General features: G+C 45.5%; 1 pseudogene; it reads left to right on the forward strand.

The window, feature by feature from the left end:
• The first annotated feature begins 5,497 nt into the window (after nt 1–5,497).
• Nucleotides 5,498–5,615, forward strand: LOC118613422 (annotated as a pseudogene).
• The last annotated feature ends 1,773 nt before the right edge of the window (nt 5,616–7,388 follow it).

Below are 7,388 nucleotides of genomic sequence, written 5' to 3' on the forward strand. Positions count from 1 at the left end.
GCTGCTGAGGACGGGCCGTGTGCTGCTCCCCGCGGCCTGTCCCTCGCTCCCACAGCAAACCCTCCCAGCGAGCAGCTCACGTCCTCGCCGAAGCCGAGGAGACGGCCCCCGCCGCCTCGCTCTCATCGGTCACCTGGGAAGTCCTGCGTGCCGGGCACGGTGCTACCTTCTAACCGTCCCGTGCTGAAGAAATATCTTGGGCAAACTGTCGTTTCTTGTGAGGTTGTGGGTGAGCAGAAGACAGTGGCGGCTTTGTACGTTAGGAAAATGTTCATAGGACATACTACTAAATCAGACCTAAGGATTACCTAATCTGACTTAACAAATTCTCCCAGAGAAAATAATTTTAAGACCCAGAATGGTTAATTAACCTGCACTAAGTCACATAGAAAGAGATGTGTGAAAGAAACTCCATTCAAATTTGTCTGACTCCACAACCTAGTTTCTTAACTGTAACTTGTAATATTTAGTTACCAATTGACTAATCAGCTGGCTCTTCCAACAGAGCTGGTGCACCTCTGCCGCACAACTACCTGTGCAGAAAGCTCGTGCAGAAGCGTGTGCCTTCGCCCCACACCAGGCCATCTGCTTCAGCGGAGTCCCCTCCACCCCCTGCTAACCGAGAACCTGGGGGAACCTCACGAGAAATCCAGACACGAGGAGAGTTGACCGAGCGCCTCCGACTCGGGCCGGGCCTCTGCTCGGGCCGGGCCTCTGCTCGGGCCGGGCCCCTGCTCGGGCCGGGCCTGGGTGCGGCGGGGGAGGCGCCCTCCAGCCGCGCAGCGCAGAGGCGGCCACGGGCCGCGGGCTCAGACTCACGCTGCTGTGACCACGCGCGACTCCTCTGGCTCCGCTCACCCACGGCCTCGCCTGCCTGCCCCGGCTGTCAGTTCTGAGCTCCCGGTGATCGCAGGTGTGGCTTGTTCCCAGTCTGACTTCTGTCGCCCGCCAACTCCGCTGAGGAACCGTGGCGTCCACCCCGCCCCTTAGTGGTCCCTAGGTCCCCGCCAATGTCTGGGTGACCCCGCACAAGAGTCCAAAGGAAGCGAAGGCAGGCCTGCGTACCGCGTTCCTGATGCTTAAACGGGATATATCTCTCAAGCTTATAAACCAAATCTGCCAACCAACTTCGGCGTGCAACACTTTCTTGCAGACCTACTACGTGTTATCTGTTAATAGAGTTATATTTGTCTGAGTTTGAAGATTATTTTTAATGTTTACTACATAACTCCCACCTGATGGAATTAGTACCTGACCTTTTAGATGAAATTAGTAATGAATACTAGAAGACTAGTTTAAGTTACCTCAAACGCAACAGCCGAATCCTGCACAATGCCAGACGGGAAGCAGCCCAAACAGCTGCAGCCTGAGCGAGCGCTGGAGCGCTCACCGGAGCCTCGCTGCTCCTTGGTGGGGGCATTTTTCAGCTTTAATCTACCTGGAATCTATTTTTCTTACAAGAAGAGAAAATTTGAATTTCACGCCTGCCAGGCCTGGCCTCAGAGCAGGAGCGGTGATGGACGCCATCAGCAAGGCAGGGCGGCGAGGCCCACGGAGAAACGCCCCGGGCCGTGAGCGCGCTCCAGGCCCCCGACCAGAGCCAGGTCTGCGAAACAGCAGAATTGCGGAGGACGCAGCCGGAAAACACTTCGAGCAACCACATGTGCAGAGGGGGAGAAACCTCTACGACCAGTACCAAAGCCGTTGTCGCCAAGGAGAGACAATGCCGGCCAGTGCGAAGAGCACACGACACCCGCGGCGACCTGGGACCCCGCCGAGGTCCCTGCCCCCTACGGGCAGGTGCGCGGTAGGAGACGCCCCGCGAGGCCGGGCCCAGTCCTACCACAGCTACCAGCTTTTATACAAAACTCCATTTAAGCAAAGGGAAACCACACATGGTTCTCAGCCCCTGTCAGCGTCCGTGTAAGGCGTTTTCAGTTCATTCTTTTATTTACGACTTACGACTGAAAAAAAATTCATTCCGGCTGTAGCTATTTGTGTTTCTTTCCGTCTGGTTTGAAGTTAACCAGGTAACTTATTTCAATAAAAATTGTCATGCAGGGAGTGTGCAGACTATATAAACACCTCTTTAAAATGTGGAATTAGGCAGGTTACTTCCTGGCTGATTTGCTACACGTGACGTTAGCCTCTCATACCCCATATTAATTAATTCACTCAGAAGAGGCCCTATTAATAAAGATTGTGTTAACACGTTAATAATAATAGCTAACTCAGCGGCATTTGCATAATAAGACGAAGGACATGGACTGTGTTAGGTTCCAGAGAACATGAAGACAGCCAGCCGCCCGTGGACAGGCGCCTACGGATGACCACGACCGCATCTCACACATGTTTTGGTGACAACATTTTGTTTTATGAGAGTGTTAAGTTCACAATTATATCCTCAATGGTTTCACGTGTGACGATGTGTTACTTAAAGGTAATTATTCCAGATAGTACCTGAATTAATCTGTTTCTCTGAGAGTAATTTGTTACATCGGGATGCTACGGAGGTAGACAAAACCATCAGATGGCTACATTTGAGACCTTTTTTAAATATATAATAAAATAATCATTCTTGAAAAGGGGAAAGATAGAGTACCACAGCATAATGAAATTCTCTAAAAGATAATTCTGCAGAGACAAAATTGATATTTAACTTGGCAAATCCTGATAATTGCTAATCTTTAAAGTCTGAGCTGTAACTGCGGCACACAAGATACAAATGAAAATGTCCCTAAGCCACTGTCGAGGGACCGTCACCGCAGCTGCGTGTGCAGAGTGTGATATGATCTCTGTTTCAAGGAACTGTAAATGTAAACGACTTAACCTCTACGTGTTCGAATGCGATCATTAATATACTGTTGGTGTTCACCTGGGCATGGTGGTTGATGCTGCTCGCCTCCCAGGTCACCGGCATGCGGGAGCCGTGGCTGGCTCGGCAGCCGGTCACTCGTCCCGGTCACGCTCCTTCTTTTGTTTGATACATAGTAGCAATTCAAAGTAAGACCGCAGCTGGGGAAAAGCTGTCAAGTACAATTTGCCTCGTAAACAGAAAACACATAATTTAGAAATGCCCAGAGAGAGACCCTGACAGGTCATCTGTCGACTGTCATGTAGAGTGGTAACATGTGCGTTGTATAGTTTAGTAATAAGACGTTTCACAGATTGGACCACAATAAAAAGGGGAAGACATAACCCCAAGGAAAGGTGCACCTACAAACCGCATCACGCTCCAAACAGCAGCAAGACACATGCAGAGCGTGATTTCCAAGCTGTCACTGTCCCCAGCAGTCAGCACGTGGTTGTAACGACAGCCTCCGTATCCGGCCCCTTACTGGGCTCTTCTGCCTGTCCCACGACACCTACCCTAGTGGGCGTTCTCCTCGGTCTCCTGGGAAATCATCGCCGTCATTACAGTTGGCCGTTGACTCTCACTCGTCTCCATCACAGCGGGGGGCCTGAGCTGGAGCAGACACCCGACTACGCCGTGCACGTTGATTACCACGTGGGTGTGACGGACCCCAAAGCTCTTCTGCCCCAAGCCAGTCTCCCCTCTTCTCGCCAACCAGCTCCGCCTAAGAGCTCCCACCCCGCGTCCCTCATTTGTTCTGGAATCGTCTTCGATGCATCTCCCCTGTTCCCCCGCCACACGCATCTCCTGCCACGTTCTCTGGCTGCACCTCCAGCACGCGCCTCGCCTTCTTTCTCTTCCTACCCCCTGCGTTCTGCATTCCTTGCCCTGGCGATCGAGCTATTGCCTCTCGGGAGTGACGTGGCGCTCCTGCGACCTTCCGAGCCAGTGCCACGGCTACGCCGGAGCAGTATCTGTCAAACCCTGTCTTCGTAGGGGCTGGAAACCCACCCTTGCTTCCGATTAATCTGGAGTGAAGTGCGGAGGGCACAGAGGCCTCAGGGGTCTCTCCTCTCTGACCCACGGACACTTCGCCTTTCTACCTTTGAGCCCCACTGGCTGCGGACGCCCAGGTCCCCCCCAGACCCCGGGGGGCCCCCCGGGGGGCAGCTGTGCGGCGGGGCAGTGTCCCGCGTCCCCTCTGCCCTCTCCCCTTGTCCCCTCTGCAGCGGCTGCACCCACGTGGCGGCCCAGACGTTCCCATCATTCAACCACTGAAAGCCAAAATGAAAGGTATATCTTGAAAGCAGCAAAGAAAAAGAAGCATTACAAACAGGGGAACAATGAGAAAATTAATGGCTTATTTCTCATAAGAAGCCACGAAGGTCAGGACAGAGTGGAACCACCACAAAGTGCTAAAAGAAAAGATATCTACCTCGGATTCTACATCTTACTGAAAATATTCTTCAAAAATGAAGGCAAAAATAAAGAAATTTTCAGATAAAAGAAAATCGACAGAACTTTTTACCAGCAGATCTTCTTTATAGGAGATAATAAAGGAAGTTCTTCATGCTGAACGAAAATGATCAGATAGAAACTCAGATCCACAGACCTGAACAAGAAATACTAAAAATGGTAAATTTCCAAGTAAATGGAAAGTAAAAAGGAAATAAATGTTTCTTTTTTTGAGTTTTGGTTTCTTTATCGACCATTTTTATATAAATCACATAAATATTTCATGCAAAAATTATAACATTTTCTCTTCAGGGTTTATGATCTATGTAGAGATAAGATATAATAATTATAATGTGGAAAATCGGGCCGGGCCATGGCCTGTGTGGTTTTTACGTTTCACGTAAACTGCTATGGTACTCATAGCGGTTAGATGTGTAAAAGGTCAATAGAAAAATTTAAATGGAATTCTGAAAATATTTAAACAATCTGACAAAAGCCAATAAAAAGAAAAACAGGAACAGAAAAAGAAGAGACAATTTAACAAATAATAGACCCAAACGATAGACCCAAACAAAGTCTCACATGACAAATTATATAAGATGAAATGCACAACAGCTAAAAGATAGAGATTGCCAGAATGGATTTAAAAACTAGTCCCGATTACAAGATGTCTCTAAGAGTCATGCTTTAAATGTAGGCGAGGGAAGATAAAGTGACTGTCCGGGAAACGCACACCATGCGAACAGCGAAGGAAGACCCAGCACCTAAACTAACCGCTGCTGTGGCCGTCGCGGAGGCAGGTGAATCCCCATCTAAAGTTTGATTTAGACATCGAGGCTGGTGAGGCCGTAACTGCACACACAGAAAGGGCACGGAAAGGCTCATGACGTGCACAGCCGAGGTCCTGCAGAGGCAGGGCAGAGGGCAGGAGCAGGCCGGGAACGACAGGCTGGGTCCTGGCCGCAGGCAGGGCCGGGGGAGCTTGGCTGTGCTCAGGCCGGGCTTGTGAGGTTTGAATCTTCCTCTTGCACTGAGGAGGGCCTGCTCGGGCTTGTTTTTCTTTATGGAAAAAGAAAAATTGAAATTAATTAATCTGTTGCTCACCATAATAAATTAGAAAAAGAAGAGAAAGTATATGCAAACTATGCTGAAGGAGGAAAATAATAAAGATAAAAGCAGAATTCTAAAGTCTATGGTCATGCAGCCCTGAACAAGCCCATCTCATCTGATCTCAGAAGCTAAGCAGGGTTGGGCCTGGTTAGTACCTGGATGGGAGACCCCCTAGGAAGACCAGGTGCTGTAGACATAAAGAAATAAAAAAGGGTTGCCTTGCCTAAAAAGTGAAAAACTAAAAAGCAGAATTCTTTTAAATAGAAAACTGAAAAATAGGGAGAATTAATGAACAAAAACCTGGCTCTGAAAAGTTCACTAAAACAGATAAGCCTCTAGCAAGACTAAACAGATAAAGGAAAAGAAGTGGCCGTATTAAGAGTACAAAGGGAACGTAGCTACCTGTCGTATGAGGGAGTATTGTGAACAACATGGTACCAATACATTTGATAACCTAGATGCAATGAGCACTCTCCCAAGAAAGGCAAAAATTACCAAAAATCATTTCTAAAAGAAATGGAAAATTTAAAAACCCTCCTTCAATTGAAAATATTCATTTCAAACTGTAATACCTTCCTTGAAGCAAATTTGGATATGGCTATGCTGGGGTGTTCTTTCAAATATTTTAGACAGAATTATTACCATTTTAACCCAGACTTTCAGAGAGTAGAAGAGGGAATGCCTCGCAGCTCAGACCTTGCACGAGGCCATTACCGCCGTGACTCCAAAGTGACGATGTGAGAAAAGGCAGCCGCAGGTGATTCTCTCCCAAAAATTTACACATAGAACATTTAATGAAATTTTATCAAATTGAATTCAACAGTATATAAAAAGATAATACTTCATGACCATTTATTTCAGAAATTTTAATACTTTTATAACATTTAAAATCAACAAATGTAATTTGCTATGTTAATGAATAAAGGGTAAAACACAGGTAAGTATTGCAATAGATGCAAAAAAAAAAAATCAACTCTAATTTATGATCACACTTCTCGAGACCCAGGAATACAAGGGAAGGTCCTCAGCCTGACCGAAGGCATCTATGATCGAATTAACAGCTAACATCACACTCGACACCAAAGGCTTGGCGCTTTCTAGCTAAGACCAGGATCGAGGCGAGAATGTCTGCTTTCAACACTTCTGTTCAGTCCTGTACTGAAGTCCCTATCCAGTGCAGTAAAGCACGAAAAAGAAACAAAAAGGATAAAAATTTGGGAAAAAAAAAAGTAAAACTCTTAACTTAAAATGGCATGTTCAAATATGTAGAAATCTTTAAAGAACTTACCAAGAAATTTACTAGGATAAAAAAATTTAACAAGATCGCAGGGTACAAGATCAATATACACAAATAATTTGTTTCCATCTATCCCAGCAATAATAAAATTAAAAATGAAATTATATGACAATTTCATTTACGATAACATCAAAATACTGAAAACAAATAATTGAAAAGTGCAAGATAAATACTCTAAAAACTATAAAACATTGCATGTTTTGGAAGACTCAATGTTGTTATCATGGCAATTCTCCCAAAGTTGACCAATAGTGTCCATGCAATTCCAACTAAAATACTAGCAGAATATTATTTTAAAAAAATAAACAAATTGATTTTAAAATTTATATGCAAATACAAAGGACCTTAAACAGGTAAAGGAAAAAGGCCAAGTTTGAACTTATACACCCTGATTTTAATAGTTATTATAAAGCTACATTAATCAAGTCAGTATGGTACTAGCATCAGGAGAGGTATATAGATTAATGGAACAGAATAAGGTCAATAATAAATCCATATTACCTGGTAAACTGTTTTTTTTTCCAAATGTATAAATGTAATTTAATGGATAAACAGAGCCTTTATAACAATGGTATTAGAATAATAGGATATCTATATGAAAAGTGTTATACCCTAAACTCACACCGGAAATAAAATTTAACTCGAAATGAATCATAGATCTAAGTATAAGAG

This window comes from Rousettus aegyptiacus, unplaced genomic scaffold (genome assembly GCF_014176215.1).
Source record: "Rousettus aegyptiacus isolate mRouAeg1 unplaced genomic scaffold, mRouAeg1.p scaffold_m13_p_18, whole genome shotgun sequence".
Lineage (NCBI taxonomy): Eukaryota > Metazoa > Chordata > Mammalia > Chiroptera > Pteropodidae > Rousettus > Rousettus aegyptiacus.